At 45.2% G+C, this 18,288-nt stretch overlaps 14 non-coding genes across 14 annotated transcripts; all 14 read right to left on the bottom strand.

The window, feature by feature from the left end:
* Positions 1 to 547: 547 nt before the first annotated feature.
* Positions 548 to 738, bottom strand: LOC141250085 (U2 spliceosomal RNA). Its single transcript, XR_012312443.1, has one exon. It is a non-coding gene; the product is annotated as a U2 spliceosomal RNA (small nuclear RNA).
* Positions 739 to 1,856: 1,118 nt separating this feature from the next.
* LOC141250097 (U2 spliceosomal RNA) lies at positions 1,857 to 2,047 on the bottom strand. Its single transcript, XR_012312454.1, has one exon. It is a non-coding gene; the product is annotated as a U2 spliceosomal RNA (small nuclear RNA).
* Positions 2,048 to 3,165: 1,118 nt separating this feature from the next.
* LOC141250108 (U2 spliceosomal RNA) lies at positions 3,166 to 3,356 on the bottom strand. The gene has a single exon (XR_012312465.1). It is a non-coding gene; the product is annotated as a U2 spliceosomal RNA (small nuclear RNA).
* A 1,118-nt stretch (positions 3,357 to 4,474) lies between these two features.
* On the bottom strand, positions 4,475 to 4,665 carry LOC141250120 (U2 spliceosomal RNA). The gene has a single exon (XR_012312476.1). It is a non-coding gene; the product is annotated as a U2 spliceosomal RNA (small nuclear RNA).
* Positions 4,666 to 5,783: 1,118 nt separating this feature from the next.
* LOC141250125 (U2 spliceosomal RNA) lies at positions 5,784 to 5,974 on the bottom strand. The gene has a single exon (XR_012312481.1). It is a non-coding gene; the product is annotated as a U2 spliceosomal RNA (small nuclear RNA).
* Positions 5,975 to 7,092: 1,118 nt separating this feature from the next.
* Positions 7,093 to 7,283, bottom strand: LOC141250086 (U2 spliceosomal RNA). Its single transcript, XR_012312444.1, has one exon. It is a non-coding gene; the product is annotated as a U2 spliceosomal RNA (small nuclear RNA).
* Positions 7,284 to 8,401: 1,118 nt separating this feature from the next.
* LOC141250087 (U2 spliceosomal RNA) lies at positions 8,402 to 8,592 on the bottom strand. The gene has a single exon (XR_012312445.1). It is a non-coding gene; the product is annotated as a U2 spliceosomal RNA (small nuclear RNA).
* Positions 8,593 to 9,710: 1,118 nt separating this feature from the next.
* Positions 9,711 to 9,901, bottom strand: LOC141250088 (U2 spliceosomal RNA). Its single transcript, XR_012312446.1, has one exon. It is a non-coding gene; the product is annotated as a U2 spliceosomal RNA (small nuclear RNA).
* Positions 9,902 to 11,019: 1,118 nt separating this feature from the next.
* LOC141250089 (U2 spliceosomal RNA) lies at positions 11,020 to 11,210 on the bottom strand. The gene has a single exon (XR_012312447.1). It is a non-coding gene; the product is annotated as a U2 spliceosomal RNA (small nuclear RNA).
* Positions 11,211 to 12,328: 1,118 nt separating this feature from the next.
* On the bottom strand, positions 12,329 to 12,519 carry LOC141250090 (U2 spliceosomal RNA). Its single transcript, XR_012312448.1, has one exon. It is a non-coding gene; the product is annotated as a U2 spliceosomal RNA (small nuclear RNA).
* A 1,118-nt stretch (positions 12,520 to 13,637) lies between these two features.
* LOC141250091 (U2 spliceosomal RNA) lies at positions 13,638 to 13,828 on the bottom strand. The gene has a single exon (XR_012312449.1). It is a non-coding gene; the product is annotated as a U2 spliceosomal RNA (small nuclear RNA).
* A 1,117-nt stretch (positions 13,829 to 14,945) lies between these two features.
* On the bottom strand, positions 14,946 to 15,136 carry LOC141250092 (U2 spliceosomal RNA). The gene has a single exon (XR_012312450.1). It is a non-coding gene; the product is annotated as a U2 spliceosomal RNA (small nuclear RNA).
* A 1,118-nt stretch (positions 15,137 to 16,254) lies between these two features.
* Positions 16,255 to 16,445, bottom strand: LOC141250094 (U2 spliceosomal RNA). Its single transcript, XR_012312451.1, has one exon. It is a non-coding gene; the product is annotated as a U2 spliceosomal RNA (small nuclear RNA).
* Positions 16,446 to 17,563: 1,118 nt separating this feature from the next.
* Positions 17,564 to 17,754, bottom strand: LOC141250095 (U2 spliceosomal RNA). The gene has a single exon (XR_012312452.1). It is a non-coding gene; the product is annotated as a U2 spliceosomal RNA (small nuclear RNA).
* Positions 17,755 to 18,288: the final 534 nt, after the last annotated feature.

Raw genomic sequence — 18,288 nt, forward strand, 5'->3', positions numbered from 1 at the left:
TTTATAGTCTGCAGGCATTAAATGAAAGAAGTCAGTGTTCCAGCAGAAGGAGACAACGTTTCAGAAAAGGCATTGTAGCAAACCAAAAAAGAAATTTTAAGCGCAGCAGTGTAACCAGCGCACATACCTGTTAGCTCGGGTGAGTTTAAAAGGCTGCTGTTGATAACAAGGGCATTTGCTAAATAGATGGTGTGTGTGCAACAATATACTGAAAGGTCAATTATATTGTGCAGCTTATCTCACCACCTGTAGTTATTTAGGTGAAAGCTCCAAAATGCTTGCCTAATATGTCTGTTTATCCAAAAGGAAGTAGAAAGGGAGAGCTAGAAAGATAGCATTGCATCACATTACATGGCAATGCAATGCACAGTTGCTGAAGTTGAACCAAAATGAGCTTGTAATCTGGCTTCTGCAACTTTGAACATGAAAAATCCAATGAGGAGAAGAAAAGCAGAGCCAAAGAGTCCATCCCAAAATCCGACAAACAAGCAAAATGAACAAAAAACATTGAATTCAATTCTTTCTGATTTTAGAAACTGCATTAAAGAAGGGGTGCACCGGTCCTGGAGATACTGCAATACCAGGTCAATGCGTGGAGTGGACAGAGCAAGCTCTTTTTCCATCTCCCTGTTCTAAAAATCCATTTAATATATGGTCCCCAGATAGGGGACGTATCAGATATTAAACTGATAAGAACAGATACTACACTTGATCTTAGCCAAAAGGCCGAGAAGCGATAACCAGAATTGGTTTCAAACTACGGAGCCACCCAAGGATCCTAAAAAGTCCATTTGTGGAGATGAGCTCCTGGACTCCCGTTAAGAAGACATGTTGTCAACCTCTAGATCCCTTACATGCCTGCACTTTTCGGCTTGCTGCTGCTGCAATCCACGCGTTTTAGATCTGCATAACTCCACCTCTTTAAACACAGCACCTTCACCCCCTGCTGTTCCCACCCGCCTCAACACCGTTGGAAGGGAGGAGAACCAATTAAGGCGGGGGGTGGGGTGGAACGAGCAGCTGTCTACCCTTAGCAGGAGGGCTCCTGATTACATACCTCTCCTGCTGCTGCTGCTGCTGCTGGCTGTCCAGCAGCAGACTGAAGGTGGCTGCTGCTGTGCACAGGTATATAAAGGCTCAGAGCCTATTATGACACGCGCAGCCAGCGTTCCATTGCCACATTCCATCTACTGCAGGCAGGATACCTGGCTGGCTGAATGTCGCTGAGAAGCTCACAGAGACCGCCATAAGCAACAGTTTAACAGAATGCCACAGACTAATCAACCAAACTTTTTGGGTTGGGTTCTCTTTTATAGTCTGCAGGCATTAAATGAAAGAAGTCAGTGTTCCAGCAGAAGGAGACAACGTTTCAGAAAAGGCATTGTAGCAAACCAAAAAAGAAATTTTAAGCGCAGCAGTGTAACCAGCGCACATACCTGTTAGCTCGGGTGAGTTTAAAAGGCTGCTGTTGATAACAAGGGCATTTGCTAAATAGATGGTGTGTGTGCAACAATATACTGAAAGGTCAATTATATTGTGCAGCTTATCTCACCACCTGTAGTTATTTAGGTGAAAGCTCCAAAATGCTTGCCTAATATGTCTGTTTATCCAAAAGGAAGTAGAAAGGGAGAGCTAGAAAGATAGCATTGCATCACATTACATGGCAATGCAATGCACAGTTGCTGAAGTTGAACCAAAATGAGCTTGTAATCTGGCTTCTGCAACTTTGAACATGAAAAATCCAATGAGGAGAAGAAAAGCAGAGCCAAAGAGTCCATCCCAAAATCCGACAAACAAGCAAAATGAACAAAAAACATTGAATTCAATTCTTTCTGATTTTAGAAACTGCATTAAAGAAGGGGTGCACCGGTCCTGGAGATACTGCAATACCAGGTCAATGCGTGGAGTGGACAGAGCAAGCTCTTTTTCCATCTCCCTGTTCTAAAAATCCATTTAATATATGGTCCCCAGATAGGGGACGTATCAGATATTAAACTGATAAGAACAGATACTACACTTGATCTTAGCCAAAAGGCCGAGAAGCGATAACCAGAATTGGTTTCAAACTACGGAGCCACCCAAGGATCCTAAAAAGTCCATTTGTGGAGATGAGCTCCTGGACTCCCGTTAAGAAGACATGTTGTCAACCTCTAGATCCCTTACATGCCTGCACTTTTCGGCTTGCTGCTGCTGCAATCCACGCGTTTTAGATCTGCATAACTCCACCTCTTTAAACACAGCACCTTCACCCCCTGCTGTTCCCACCCGCCTCAACACCGTTGGAAGGGAGGAGAACCAATTAAGGCGGGGGGTGGGGTGGAACGAGCAGCTGTCTACCCTTAGCAGGAGGGCTCCTGATTACATACCTCTCCTGCTGCTGCTGCTGCTGCTGGCTGTCCAGCAGCAGACTGAAGGTGGCTGCTGCTGTGCACAGGTATATAAAGGCTCAGAGCCTATTATGACACGCGCAGCCAGCGTTCCATTGCCACATTCCATCTACTGCAGGCAGGATACCTGGCTGGCTGAATGTCGCTGAGAAGCTCACAGAGACCGCCATAAGCAACAGTTTAACAGAATGCCACAGACTAATCAACCAAACTTTTTGGGTTGGGTTCTCTTTTATAGTCTGCAGGCATTAAATGAAAGAAGTCAGTGTTCCAGCAGAAGGAGACAACGTTTCAGAAAAGGCATTGTAGCAAACCAAAAAAGAAATTTTAAGCGCAGCAGTGTAACCAGCGCACATACCTGTTAGCTCGGGTGAGTTTAAAAGGCTGCTGTTGATAACAAGGGCATTTGCTAAATAGATGGTGTGTGTGCAACAATATACTGAAAGGTCAATTATATTGTGCAGCTTATCTCACCACCTGTAGTTATTTAGGTGAAAGCTCCAAAATGCTTGCCTAATATGTCTGTTTATCCAAAAGGAAGTAGAAAGGGAGAGCTAGAAAGATAGCATTGCATCACATTACATGGCAATGCAATGCACAGTTGCTGAAGTTGAACCAAAATGAGCTTGTAATCTGGCTTCTGCAACTTTGAACATGAAAAATCCAATGAGGAGAAGAAAAGCAGAGCCAAAGAGTCCATCCCAAAATCCGACAAACAAGCAAAATGAACAAAAAACATTGAATTCAATTCTTTCTGATTTTAGAAACTGCATTAAAGAAGGGGTGCACCGGTCCTGGAGATACTGCAATACCAGGTCAATGCGTGGAGTGGACAGAGCAAGCTCTTTTTCCATCTCCCTGTTCTAAAAATCCATTTAATATATGGTCCCCAGATAGGGGACGTATCAGATATTAAACTGATAAGAACAGATACTACACTTGATCTTAGCCAAAAGGCCGAGAAGCGATAACCAGAATTGGTTTCAAACTACGGAGCCACCCAAGGATCCTAAAAAGTCCATTTGTGGAGATGAGCTCCTGGACTCCCGTTAAGAAGACATGTTGTCAACCTCTAGATCCCTTACATGCCTGCACTTTTCGGCTTGCTGCTGCTGCAATCCACGCGTTTTAGATCTGCATAACTCCACCTCTTTAAACACAGCACCTTCACCCCCTGCTGTTCCCACCCGCCTCAACACCGTTGGAAGGGAGGAGAACCAATTAAGGCGGGGGGTGGGGTGGAACGAGCAGCTGTCTACCCTTAGCAGGAGGGCTCCTGATTACATACCTCTCCTGCTGCTGCTGCTGCTGCTGGCTGTCCAGCAGCAGACTGAAGGTGGCTGCTGCTGTGCACAGGTATATAAAGGCTCAGAGCCTATTATGACACGCGCAGCCAGCGTTCCATTGCCACATTCCATCTACTGCAGGCAGGATACCTGGCTGGCTGAATGTCGCTGAGAAGCTCACAGAGACCGCCATAAGCAACAGTTTAACAGAATGCCACAGACTAATCAACCAAACTTTTTGGGTTGGGTTCTCTTTTATAGTCTGCAGGCATTAAATGAAAGAAGTCAGTGTTCCAGCAGAAGGAGACAACGTTTCAGAAAAGGCATTGTAGCAAACCAAAAAAGAAATTTTAAGCGCAGCAGTGTAACCAGCGCACATACCTGTTAGCTCGGGTGAGTTTAAAAGGCTGCTGTTGATAACAAGGGCATTTGCTAAATAGATGGTGTGTGTGCAACAATATACTGAAAGGTCAATTATATTGTGCAGCTTATCTCACCACCTGTAGTTATTTAGGTGAAAGCTCCAAAATGCTTGCCTAATATGTCTGTTTATCCAAAAGGAAGTAGAAAGGGAGAGCTAGAAAGATAGCATTGCATCACATTACATGGCAATGCAATGCACAGTTGCTGAAGTTGAACCAAAATGAGCTTGTAATCTGGCTTCTGCAACTTTGAACATGAAAAATCCAATGAGGAGAAGAAAAGCAGAGCCAAAGAGTCCATCCCAAAATCCGACAAACAAGCAAAATGAACAAAAAACATTGAATTCAATTCTTTCTGATTTTAGAAACTGCATTAAAGAAGGGGTGCACCGGTCCTGGAGATACTGCAATACCAGGTCAATGCGTGGAGTGGACAGAGCAAGCTCTTTTTCCATCTCCCTGTTCTAAAAATCCATTTAATATATGGTCCCCAGATAGGGGACGTATCAGATATTAAACTGATAAGAACAGATACTACACTTGATCTTAGCCAAAAGGCCGAGAAGCGATAACCAGAATTGGTTTCAAACTACGGAGCCACCCAAGGATCCTAAAAAGTCCATTTGTGGAGATGAGCTCCTGGACTCCCGTTAAGAAGACATGTTGTCAACCTCTAGATCCCTTACATGCCTGCACTTTTCGGCTTGCTGCTGCTGCAATCCACGCGTTTTAGATCTGCATAACTCCACCTCTTTAAACACAGCACCTTCACCCCCTGCTGTTCCCACCCGCCTCAACACCGTTGGAAGGGAGGAGAACCAATTAAGGCGGGGGGTGGGGTGGAACGAGCAGCTGTCTACCCTTAGCAGGAGGGCTCCTGATTACATACCTCTCCTGCTGCTGCTGCTGCTGCTGGCTGTCCAGCAGCAGACTGAAGGTGGCTGCTGCTGTGCACAGGTATATAAAGGCTCAGAGCCTATTATGACACGCGCAGCCAGCGTTCCATTGCCACATTCCATCTACTGCAGGCAGGATACCTGGCTGGCTGAATGTCGCTGAGAAGCTCACAGAGACCGCCATAAGCAACAGTTTAACAGAATGCCACAGACTAATCAACCAAACTTTTTGGGTTGGGTTCTCTTTTATAGTCTGCAGGCATTAAATGAAAGAAGTCAGTGTTCCAGCAGAAGGAGACAACGTTTCAGAAAAGGCATTGTAGCAAACCAAAAAAGAAATTTTAAGCGCAGCAGTGTAACCAGCGCACATACCTGTTAGCTCGGGTGAGTTTAAAAGGCTGCTGTTGATAACAAGGGCATTTGCTAAATAGATGGTGTGTGTGCAACAATATACTGAAAGGTCAATTATATTGTGCAGCTTATCTCACCACCTGTAGTTATTTAGGTGAAAGCTCCAAAATGCTTGCCTAATATGTCTGTTTATCCAAAAGGAAGTAGAAAGGGAGAGCTAGAAAGATAGCATTGCATCACATTACATGGCAATGCAATGCACAGTTGCTGAAGTTGAACCAAAATGAGCTTGTAATCTGGCTTCTGCAACTTTGAACATGAAAAATCCAATGAGGAGAAGAAAAGCAGAGCCAAAGAGTCCATCCCAAAATCCGACAAACAAGCAAAATGAACAAAAAACATTGAATTCAATTCTTTCTGATTTTAGAAACTGCATTAAAGAAGGGGTGCACCGGTCCTGGAGATACTGCAATACCAGGTCAATGCGTGGAGTGGACAGAGCAAGCTCTTTTTCCATCTCCCTGTTCTAAAAATCCATTTAATATATGGTCCCCAGATAGGGGACGTATCAGATATTAAACTGATAAGAACAGATACTACACTTGATCTTAGCCAAAAGGCCGAGAAGCGATAACCAGAATTGGTTTCAAACTACGGAGCCACCCAAGGATCCTAAAAAGTCCATTTGTGGAGATGAGCTCCTGGACTCCCGTTAAGAAGACATGTTGTCAACCTCTAGATCCCTTACATGCCTGCACTTTTCGGCTTGCTGCTGCTGCAATCCACGCGTTTTAGATCTGCATAACTCCACCTCTTTAAACACAGCACCTTCACCCCCTGCTGTTCCCACCCGCCTCAACACCGTTGGAAGGGAGGAGAACCAATTAAGGCGGGGGGTGGGGTGGAACGAGCAGCTGTCTACCCTTAGCAGGAGGGCTCCTGATTACATACCTCTCCTGCTGCTGCTGCTGCTGCTGGCTGTCCAGCAGCAGACTGAAGGTGGCTGCTGCTGTGCACAGGTATATAAAGGCTCAGAGCCTATTATGACACGCGCAGCCAGCGTTCCATTGCCACATTCCATCTACTGCAGGCAGGATACCTGGCTGGCTGAATGTCGCTGAGAAGCTCACAGAGACCGCCATAAGCAACAGTTTAACAGAATGCCACAGACTAATCAACCAAACTTTTTGGGTTGGGTTCTCTTTTATAGTCTGCAGGCATTAAATGAAAGAAGTCAGTGTTCCAGCAGAAGGAGACAACGTTTCAGAAAAGGCATTGTAGCAAACCAAAAAAGAAATTTTAAGCGCAGCAGTGTAACCAGCGCACATACCTGTTAGCTCGGGTGAGTTTAAAAGGCTGCTGTTGATAACAAGGGCATTTGCTAAATAGATGGTGTGTGTGCAACAATATACTGAAAGGTCAATTATATTGTGCAGCTTATCTCACCACCTGTAGTTATTTAGGTGAAAGCTCCAAAATGCTTGCCTAATATGTCTGTTTATCCAAAAGGAAGTAGAAAGGGAGAGCTAGAAAGATAGCATTGCATCACATTACATGGCAATGCAATGCACAGTTGCTGAAGTTGAACCAAAATGAGCTTGTAATCTGGCTTCTGCAACTTTGAACATGAAAAATCCAATGAGGAGAAGAAAAGCAGAGCCAAAGAGTCCATCCCAAAATCCGACAAACAAGCAAAATGAACAAAAAACATTGAATTCAATTCTTTCTGATTTTAGAAACTGCATTAAAGAAGGGGTGCACCGGTCCTGGAGATACTGCAATACCAGGTCAATGCGTGGAGTGGACAGAGCAAGCTCTTTTTCCATCTCCCTGTTCTAAAAATCCATTTAATATATGGTCCCCAGATAGGGGACGTATCAGATATTAAACTGATAAGAACAGATACTACACTTGATCTTAGCCAAAAGGCCGAGAAGCGATAACCAGAATTGGTTTCAAACTACGGAGCCACCCAAGGATCCTAAAAAGTCCATTTGTGGAGATGAGCTCCTGGACTCCCGTTAAGAAGACATGTTGTCAACCTCTAGATCCCTTACATGCCTGCACTTTTCGGCTTGCTGCTGCTGCAATCCACGCGTTTTAGATCTGCATAACTCCACCTCTTTAAACACAGCACCTTCACCCCCTGCTGTTCCCACCCGCCTCAACACCGTTGGAAGGGAGGAGAACCAATTAAGGCGGGGGGTGGGGTGGAACGAGCAGCTGTCTACCCTTAGCAGGAGGGCTCCTGATTACATACCTCTCCTGCTGCTGCTGCTGCTGCTGGCTGTCCAGCAGCAGACTGAAGGTGGCTGCTGCTGTGCACAGGTATATAAAGGCTCAGAGCCTATTATGACACGCGCAGCCAGCGTTCCATTGCCACATTCCATCTACTGCAGGCAGGATACCTGGCTGGCTGAATGTCGCTGAGAAGCTCACAGAGACCGCCATAAGCAACAGTTTAACAGAATGCCACAGACTAATCAACCAAACTTTTTGGGTTGGGTTCTCTTTTATAGTCTGCAGGCATTAAATGAAAGAAGTCAGTGTTCCAGCAGAAGGAGACAACGTTTCAGAAAAGGCATTGTAGCAAACCAAAAAAGAAATTTTAAGCGCAGCAGTGTAACCAGCGCACATACCTGTTAGCTCGGGTGAGTTTAAAAGGCTGCTGTTGATAACAAGGGCATTTGCTAAATAGATGGTGTGTGTGCAACAATATACTGAAAGGTCAATTATATTGTGCAGCTTATCTCACCACCTGTAGTTATTTAGGTGAAAGCTCCAAAATGCTTGCCTAATATGTCTGTTTATCCAAAAGGAAGTAGAAAGGGAGAGCTAGAAAGATAGCATTGCATCACATTACATGGCAATGCAATGCACAGTTGCTGAAGTTGAACCAAAATGAGCTTGTAATCTGGCTTCTGCAACTTTGAACATGAAAAATCCAATGAGGAGAAGAAAAGCAGAGCCAAAGAGTCCATCCCAAAATCCGACAAACAAGCAAAATGAACAAAAAACATTGAATTCAATTCTTTCTGATTTTAGAAACTGCATTAAAGAAGGGGTGCACCGGTCCTGGAGATACTGCAATACCAGGTCAATGCGTGGAGTGGACAGAGCAAGCTCTTTTTCCATCTCCCTGTTCTAAAAATCCATTTAATATATGGTCCCCAGATAGGGGACGTATCAGATATTAAACTGATAAGAACAGATACTACACTTGATCTTAGCCAAAAGGCCGAGAAGCGATAACCAGAATTGGTTTCAAACTACGGAGCCACCCAAGGATCCTAAAAAGTCCATTTGTGGAGATGAGCTCCTGGACTCCCGTTAAGAAGACATGTTGTCAACCTCTAGATCCCTTACATGCCTGCACTTTTCGGCTTGCTGCTGCTGCAATCCACGCGTTTTAGATCTGCATAACTCCACCTCTTTAAACACAGCACCTTCACCCCCTGCTGTTCCCACCCGCCTCAACACCGTTGGAAGGGAGGAGAACCAATTAAGGCGGGGGGTGGGGTGGAACGAGCAGCTGTCTACCCTTAGCAGGAGGGCTCCTGATTACATACCTCTCCTGCTGCTGCTGCTGCTGCTGGCTGTCCAGCAGCAGACTGAAGGTGGCTGCTGCTGTGCACAGGTATATAAAGGCTCAGAGCCTATTATGACACGCGCAGCCAGCGTTCCATTGCCACATTCCATCTACTGCAGGCAGGATACCTGGCTGGCTGAATGTCGCTGAGAAGCTCACAGAGACCGCCATAAGCAACAGTTTAACAGAATGCCACAGACTAATCAACCAAACTTTTTGGGTTGGGTTCTCTTTTATAGTCTGCAGGCATTAAATGAAAGAAGTCAGTGTTCCAGCAGAAGGAGACAACGTTTCAGAAAAGGCATTGTAGCAAACCAAAAAAGAAATTTTAAGCGCAGCAGTGTAACCAGCGCACATACCTGTTAGCTCGGGTGAGTTTAAAAGGCTGCTGTTGATAACAAGGGCATTTGCTAAATAGATGGTGTGTGTGCAACAATATACTGAAAGGTCAATTATATTGTGCAGCTTATCTCACCACCTGTAGTTATTTAGGTGAAAGCTCCAAAATGCTTGCCTAATATGTCTGTTTATCCAAAAGGAAGTAGAAAGGGAGAGCTAGAAAGATAGCATTGCATCACATTACATGGCAATGCAATGCACAGTTGCTGAAGTTGAACCAAAATGAGCTTGTAATCTGGCTTCTGCAACTTTGAACATGAAAAATCCAATGAGGAGAAGAAAAGCAGAGCCAAAGAGTCCATCCCAAAATCCGACAAACAAGCAAAATGAACAAAAAACATTGAATTCAATTCTTTCTGATTTTAGAAACTGCATTAAAGAAGGGGTGCACCGGTCCTGGAGATACTGCAATACCAGGTCAATGCGTGGAGTGGACAGAGCAAGCTCTTTTTCCATCTCCCTGTTCTAAAAATCCATTTAATATATGGTCCCCAGATAGGGGACGTATCAGATATTAAACTGATAAGAACAGATACTACACTTGATCTTAGCCAAAAGGCCGAGAAGCGATAACCAGAATTGGTTTCAAACTACGGAGCCACCCAAGGATCCTAAAAAGTCCATTTGTGGAGATGAGCTCCTGGACTCCCGTTAAGAAGACATGTTGTCAACCTCTAGATCCCTTACATGCCTGCACTTTTCGGCTTGCTGCTGCTGCAATCCACGCGTTTTAGATCTGCATAACTCCACCTCTTTAAACACAGCACCTTCACCCCCTGCTGTTCCCACCCGCCTCAACACCGTTGGAAGGGAGGAGAACCAATTAAGGCGGGGGGTGGGGTGGAACGAGCAGCTGTCTACCCTTAGCAGGAGGGCTCCTGATTACATACCTCTCCTGCTGCTGCTGCTGCTGCTGGCTGTCCAGCAGCAGACTGAAGGTGGCTGCTGCTGTGCACAGGTATATAAAGGCTCAGAGCCTATTATGACACGCGCAGCCAGCGTTCCATTGCCACATTCCATCTACTGCAGGCAGGATACCTGGCTGGCTGAATGTCGCTGAGAAGCTCACAGAGACCGCCATAAGCAACAGTTTAACAGAATGCCACAGACTAATCAACCAAACTTTTTGGGTTGGGTTCTCTTTTATAGTCTGCAGGCATTAAATGAAAGAAGTCAGTGTTCCAGCAGAAGGAGACAACGTTTCAGAAAAGGCATTGTAGCAAACCAAAAAAGAAATTTTAAGCGCAGCAGTGTAACCAGCGCACATACCTGTTAGCTCGGGTGAGTTTAAAAGGCTGCTGTTGATAACAAGGGCATTTGCTAAATAGATGGTGTGTGTGCAACAATATACTGAAAGGTCAATTATATTGTGCAGCTTATCTCACCACCTGTAGTTATTTAGGTGAAAGCTCCAAAATGCTTGCCTAATATGTCTGTTTATCCAAAAGGAAGTAGAAAGGGAGAGCTAGAAAGATAGCATTGCATCACATTACATGGCAATGCAATGCACAGTTGCTGAAGTTGAACCAAAATGAGCTTGTAATCTGGCTTCTGCAACTTTGAACATGAAAAATCCAATGAGGAGAAGAAAAGCAGAGCCAAAGAGTCCATCCCAAAATCCGACAAACAAGCAAAATGAACAAAAAACATTGAATTCAATTCTTTCTGATTTTAGAAACTGCATTAAAGAAGGGGTGCACCGGTCCTGGAGATACTGCAATACCAGGTCAATGCGTGGAGTGGACAGAGCAAGCTCTTTTTCCATCTCCCTGTTCTAAAAATCCATTTAATATATGGTCCCCAGATAGGGGACGTATCAGATATTAAACTGATAAGAACAGATACTACACTTGATCTTAGCCAAAAGGCCGAGAAGCGATAACCAGAATTGGTTTCAAACTACGGAGCCACCCAAGGATCCTAAAAAGTCCATTTGTGGAGATGAGCTCCTGGACTCCCGTTAAGAAGACATGTTGTCAACCTCTAGATCCCTTACATGCCTGCACTTTTCGGCTTGCTGCTGCTGCAATCCACGCGTTTTAGATCTGCATAACTCCACCTCTTTAAACACAGCACCTTCACCCCCTGCTGTTCCCACCCGCCTCAACACCGTTGGAAGGGAGGAGAACCAATTAAGGCGGGGGGTGGGGTGGAACGAGCAGCTGTCTACCCTTAGCAGGAGGGCTCCTGATTACATACCTCTCCTGCTGCTGCTGCTGCTGCTGGCTGTCCAGCAGCAGACTGAAGGTGGCTGCTGCTGTGCACAGGTATATAAAGGCTCAGAGCCTATTATGACACGCGCAGCCAGCGTTCCATTGCCACATTCCATCTACTGCAGGCAGGATACCTGGCTGGCTGAATGTCGCTGAGAAGCTCACAGAGACCGCCATAAGCAACAGTTTAACAGAATGCCACAGACTAATCAACCAAACTTTTTGGGTTGGGTTCTCTTTTATAGTCTGCAGGCATTAAATGAAAGAAGTCAGTGTTCCAGCAGAAGGAGACAACGTTTCAGAAAAGGCATTGTAGCAAACCAAAAAAGAAATTTTAAGCGCAGCAGTGTAACCAGCGCACATACCTGTTAGCTCGGGTGAGTTTAAAAGGCTGCTGTTGATAACAAGGGCATTTGCTAAATAGATGGTGTGTGTGCAACAATATACTGAAAGGTCAATTATATTGTGCAGCTTATCTCACCACCTGTAGTTATTTAGGTGAAAGCTCCAAAATGCTTGCCTAATATGTCTGTTTATCCAAAAGGAAGTAGAAAGGGAGAGCTAGAAAGATAGCATTGCATCACATTACATGGCAATGCAATGCACAGTTGCTGAAGTTGAACCAAAATGAGCTTGTAATCTGGCTTCTGCAACTTTGAACATGAAAAATCCAATGAGGAGAAGAAAAGCAGAGCCAAAGAGTCCATCCCAAAATCCGACAAACAAGCAAAATGAACAAAAAACATTGAATTCAATTCTTTCTGATTTTAGAAACTGCATTAAAGAAGGGGTGCACCGGTCCTGGAGATACTGCAATACCAGGTCAATGCGTGGAGTGGACAGAGCAAGCTCTTTTTCCATCTCCCTGTTCTAAAAATCCATTTAATATATGGTCCCCAGATAGGGGACGTATCAGATATTAAACTGATAAGAACAGATACTACACTTGATCTTAGCCAAAAGGCCGAGAAGCGATAACCAGAATTGGTTTCAAACTACGGAGCCACCCAAGGATCCTAAAAAGTCCATTTGTGGAGATGAGCTCCTGGACTCCCGTTAAGAAGACATGTTGTCAACCTCTAGATCCCTTACATGCCTGCACTTTTCGGCTTGCTGCTGCTGCAATCCACGCGTTTTAGATCTGCATAACTCCACCTCTTTAAACACAGCACCTTCACCCCCTGCTGTTCCCACCCGCCTCAACACCGTTGGAAGGGAGGAGAACCAATTAAGGCGGGGGGTGGGGTGGAACGAGCAGCTGTCTACCCTTAGCAGGAGGGCTCCTGATTACATACCTCTCCTGCTGCTGCTGCTGCTGCTGGCTGTCCAGCAGCAGACTGAAGGTGGCTGCTGCTGTGCACAGGTATATAAAGGCTCAGAGCCTATTATGACACGCGCAGCCAGCGTTCCATTGCCACATTCCATCTACTGCAGGCAGGATACCTGGCTGGCTGAATGTCGCTGAGAAGCTCACAGAGACCGCCATAAGCAACAGTTTAACAGAATGCCACAGACTAATCAACCAAACTTTTTGGGTTGGGTTCTCTTTTATAGTCTGCAGGCATTAAATGAAAGAAGTCAGTGTTCCAGCAGAAGGAGACAACGTTTCAGAAAAGGCATTGTAGCAAACCAAAAAAGAAATTTTAAGCGCAGCAGTGTAACCAGCGCACATACCTGTTAGCTCGGGTGAGTTTAAAAGGCTGCTGTTGATAACAAGGGCATTTGCTAAATAGATGGTGTGTGTGCAACAATATACTGAAAGGTCAATTATATTGTGCAGCTTATCTCACCACCTGTAGTTATTTAGGTGAAAGCTCCAAAATGCTTGCCTAATATGTCTGTTTATCCAAAAGGAAGTAGAAAGGGAGAGCTAGAAAGATAGCATTGCATCACATTACATGGCAATGCAATGCACAGTTGCTGAAGTTGAACCAAAATGAGCTTGTAATCTGGCTTCTGCAACTTTGAACATGAAAAATCCAATGAGGAGAAGAAAAGCAGAGCCAAAGAGTCCATCCCAAAATCCGACAAACAAGCAAAATGAACAAAAAACATTGAATTCAATTCTTTCTGATTTTAGAAACTGCATTAAAGAAGGGGTGCACCGGTCCTGGAGATACTGCAATACCAGGTCAATGCGTGGAGTGGACAGAGCAAGCTCTTTTTCCATCTCCCTGTTCTAAAAATCCATTTAATATATGGTCCCCAGATAGGGGACGTATCAGATATTAAACTGATAAGAACAGATACTACACTTGATCTTAGCCAAAAGGCCGAGAAGCGATAACCAGAATTGGTTTCAAACTACGGAGCCACCCAAGGATCCTAAAAAGTCCATTTGTGGAGATGAGCTCCTGGACTCCCGTTAAGAAGACATGTTGTCAACCTCTAGATCCCTTACATGCCTGCACTTTTCGGCTTGCTGCTGCTGCAATCCACGCGTTTTAGATCTGCATAACTCCACCTCTTTAAACACAGCACCTTCACCCCCTGCTGTTCCCACCCGCCTCAACACCGTTGGAAGGGAGGAGAACCAATTAAGGCGGGGGGTGGGGTGGAACGAGCAGCTGTCTACCCTTAGCAGGAGGGCTCCTGATTACATACCTTCCTGCTGCTGCTGCTGCTGCTGGCTGTCCAGCAGCAGACTGAAGGTGGCTGCTGCTGTGCACAGGTATATAAAGGCTCAGAGCCTATTATGACACGCGCAGCCAGCGTTCCATTGCCACATTCCATCTACTGCAGGCAGGATACCTGGCTGGCTGAATGTCGCTGAGAAGCTCACAGAGACCGCCATAAGCAACAGTTTAACAGAATGCCACAGACTAATCAACCAAACTTTTTGGGTTGGGTTCTCTTTTATAGTCTGCAGGCATTAAATGAAAGAAGTCAGTGTTCCAGCAGAAGGAGACAACGTTTCAGAAAAGGCATTGTAGCAAACCAAAAAAGAAATTTTAAGCGCAGCAGTGTAACCAGCGCACATACCTGTTAGCTCGGGTGAGTTTAAAAGGCTGCTGTTGATAACAAGGGCATTTGCTAAATAGATGGTGTGTGTGCAACAATATACTGAAAGGTCAATTATATTGTGCAGCTTATCTCACCACCTGTAGTTATTTAGGTGAAAGCTCCAAAATGCTTGCCTAATATGTCTGTTTATCCAAAAGGAAGTAGAAAGGGAGAGCTAGAAAGATAGCATTGCATCACATTACATGGCAATGCAATGCACAGTTGCTGAAGTTGAACCAAAATGAGCTTGTAATCTGGCTTCTGCAACTTTGAACATGAAAAATCCAATGAGGAGAAGAAAAGCAGAGCCAAAGAGTCCATCCCAAAATCCGACAAACAAGCAAAATGAACAAAAAACATTGAATTCAATTCTTTCTGATTTTAGAAACTGCATTAAAGAAGGGGTGCACCGGTCCTGGAGATACTGCAATACCAGGTCAATGCGTGGAGTGGACAGAGCAAGCTCTTTTTCCATCTCCCTGTTCTAAAAATCCATTTAATATATGGTCCCCAGATAGGGGACGTATCAGATATTAAACTGATAAGAACAGATACTACACTTGATCTTAGCCAAAAGGCCGAGAAGCGATAACCAGAATTGGTTTCAAACTACGGAGCCACCCAAGGATCCTAAAAAGTCCATTTGTGGAGATGAGCTCCTGGACTCCCGTTAAGAAGACATGTTGTCAACCTCTAGATCCCTTACATGCCTGCACTTTTCGGCTTGCTGCTGCTGCAATCCACGCGTTTTAGATCTGCATAACTCCACCTCTTTAAACACAGCACCTTCACCCCCTGCTGTTCCCACCCGCCTCAACACCGTTGGAAGGGAGGAGAACCAATTAAGGCGGGGGGTGGGGTGGAACGAGCAGCTGTCTACCCTTAGCAGGAGGGCTCCTGATTACATACCTCTCCTGCTGCTGCTGCTGCTGCTGGCTGTCCAGCAGCAGACTGAAGGTGGCTGCTGCTGTGCACAGGTATATAAAGGCTCAGAGCCTATTATGACACGCGCAGCCAGCGTTCCATTGCCACATTCCATCTACTGCAGGCAGGATACCTGGCTGGCTGAATGTCGCTGAGAAGCTCACAGAGACCGCCATAAGCAACAGTTTAACAGAATGCCACAGACTAATCAACCAAACTTTTTGGGTTGGGTTCTCTTTTATAGTCTGCAGGCATTAAATGAAAGAAGTCAGTGTTCCAGCAGAAGGAGACAACGTTTCAGAAAAGGCATTGTAGCAAACCAAAAAAGAAATTTTAAGCGCAGCAGTGTAACCAGCGCACATACCTGTTAGCTCGGGTGAGTTTAAAAGGCTGCTGTTGATAACAAGGGCATTTGCTAAATAGATGGTGTGTGTGCAACAATATACTGAAAGGTCAATTATATTGTGCAGCTTATCTCACCACCTGTAGTTATTTAGGTGAAAGCTCCAAAATGCTTGCCTAATATGTCTGTTTATCCAAAAGGAAGTAGAAAGGGAGAGCTAGAAAGATAGCATTGCATCACATTACATGGCAATGCAATGCACAGTTGCTGAAGTTGAACCAAAATGAGCTTGTAATCTGGCTTCTGCAACTTTGAACATGAAAAATCCAATGAGGAGAAGAAAAGCAGAGCCAAAGAGTCCATCCCAAAATCCGACAAACAAGCAAAATGAACAAAAAACATTGAATTCAATTCTTTCTGATTTTAGAAACTGCATTAAAGAAGGGGTGCACCGGTCCTGGAGATACTGCAATACCAGGTCAATGCGTGGAGTGGACAGAGCAAGCTCTTTTTCCATCTCCCTGTTCTAAAAATCCATTTAATATATGGTCCCCAGATAGGGGACGTATCAGATATTAAACTGATAAGAACAGATACTACACTTGATCTTAGCCAAAAGGCCGAGAAGCGATAACCAGAATTGGTTTCAAACTACGGAGCCACCCAAGGATCCTAAAAAGTCCATTTGTGGAGATGAGCTCCTGGACTCCCGTTAAGAAGACATGTTGTCAACCTCTAGATCCCTTACATGCCTGCACTTTTCGGCTTGCTGCTGCTGCAATCCACGCGTTTTAGATCTGCATAACTCCACCTCTTTAAACACAGCACCTTCACCCCCTGCTGTTCCCACCCGCCTCAACACCGTTGGAAGGGAGGAGAACCAATTAAGGCGGGGGGTGGGGTGGAACGAGCAGCTGTCTACCCTTAGCAGGAGGGCTCCTGATTACATACCTCTCCTGCTGCTGCTGCTGCTGCTGGCTGTCCAGCAGCAGACTGAAGGTGGCTGCTGCTGTGCACAGGTATATAAAGGCTCAGAGCCTATTATGACACGCGCAGCCAGCGTTCCATTGCCACATTCCATCTACTGCAGGCAGGATACCTGGCTGGCTGAATGTCGCTGAGAAGCTCACAGAGACCGCCATAAGCAACAGTTTAACAGAATGCCACAGACTAATCAACCAAACTTTTTGGGTTGGGTTCTCTTTTATAGTCTGCAGGCATTAAATGAAAGAAGTCAGTGTTCCAGCAGAAGGAGACAACGTTTCAGAAAAGGCATTGTAGCAAACCAAAAAAGAAATTTTAAGCGCAGCAGTGTAACCAGCGCACATACCTGTTAGCTCGGGTGAGTTTAAAAGGCTGCTGTTGATAACAAGGGCATTTGCTAAATAGATGGTGTGTGTGCAACAATATACTGAAAGGTCAATTATATTGTGCAGCTTATCTCACCACCTGTAGTTATTTAGGTGAAAGCTCCAAAATGCTTGCCTAATATGTCTGTTTATCCAAAAGGAAGTAGAAAGGGAGAGCTAGAAAGATAGCATTGCATCACATTACATGGCAATGCAATGCACAGTTGCTGAAGTTGAACCAAAATGAGCTTGTAATCTGGCTTCTGCAACTTTGAACATGAAAAATCCAATGAGGAGAAGAAAAGCAGAGCCAAAGAGTCCATCCCAAAATCCGACAAACAAGCAAAATGAACAAAAAACATTGAATTCAATTCTTTCTGATTTTAGAAACTGCATTAAAGAAGGGGTGCACCGGTCCTGGAGATACTGCAATACCAGGTCAATGCGTGGAGTGGACAGAGCAAGCTCTTTTTCCATCTCCCTGTTCTAAAAATCCATTTAATATATGGTCCCCAGATAGGGGACGTATCAGATATTAAACTGATAAGAACAGATACTACACTTGATCTTAGCCAAAAGGCCGAGAAGCGATAACCAGAATTGGTTTCAAACTACGGAGCCACCCAAGGATCCTAAAAAGTCCATTTGTGGAGATGAGCTCCTGGACTCCCGTTAAGAAGACATGTTGTCAACCTCTAGATCCCTTACATGCCTGCACTTTTCGGCTTGCTGCTGCTGCAATCCACGCGTTTTAGATCTGCATAACTCCACCTCTTTAAACACAGCACCTTCACCCCCTGCTGTTCCCACCCGCCTCAACACCGTTGGAAGGGAGGAGAACCAATTAAGGCGGGGGGTGGGGTGGAACGAGCAGCTGTCTACCCTTAGCAGGAGGGCTCCTGATTACATACCTCTCCTGCTGCTGCTGCTGCTGCTGGCTGTCCAGCAGCAGACTGAAGGTGGCTGCTGCTGTGCACAGGTATATAAAGGCTCAGAGCCTATTATGACACGCGCAGCCAGCGTTCCATTGCCACATTCCATCTACTGCAGGCAGGATACCTGGCTGGCTGAATGTCGCTGAGAAGCTCACAGAGACCGCCATAAGCAACAGTTTAACAGAATGCCA

The sequence above is a fragment of the Phyllobates terribilis genome, unplaced genomic scaffold (genome assembly GCF_046119375.1).
Source record: "Phyllobates terribilis strain yellow unplaced genomic scaffold, ASM4611937v1 Scaffold_5349__1_contigs__length_52371, whole genome shotgun sequence".
Classification (NCBI taxonomy): Eukaryota; Metazoa; Chordata; class Amphibia; order Anura; family Dendrobatidae; genus Phyllobates; species Phyllobates terribilis.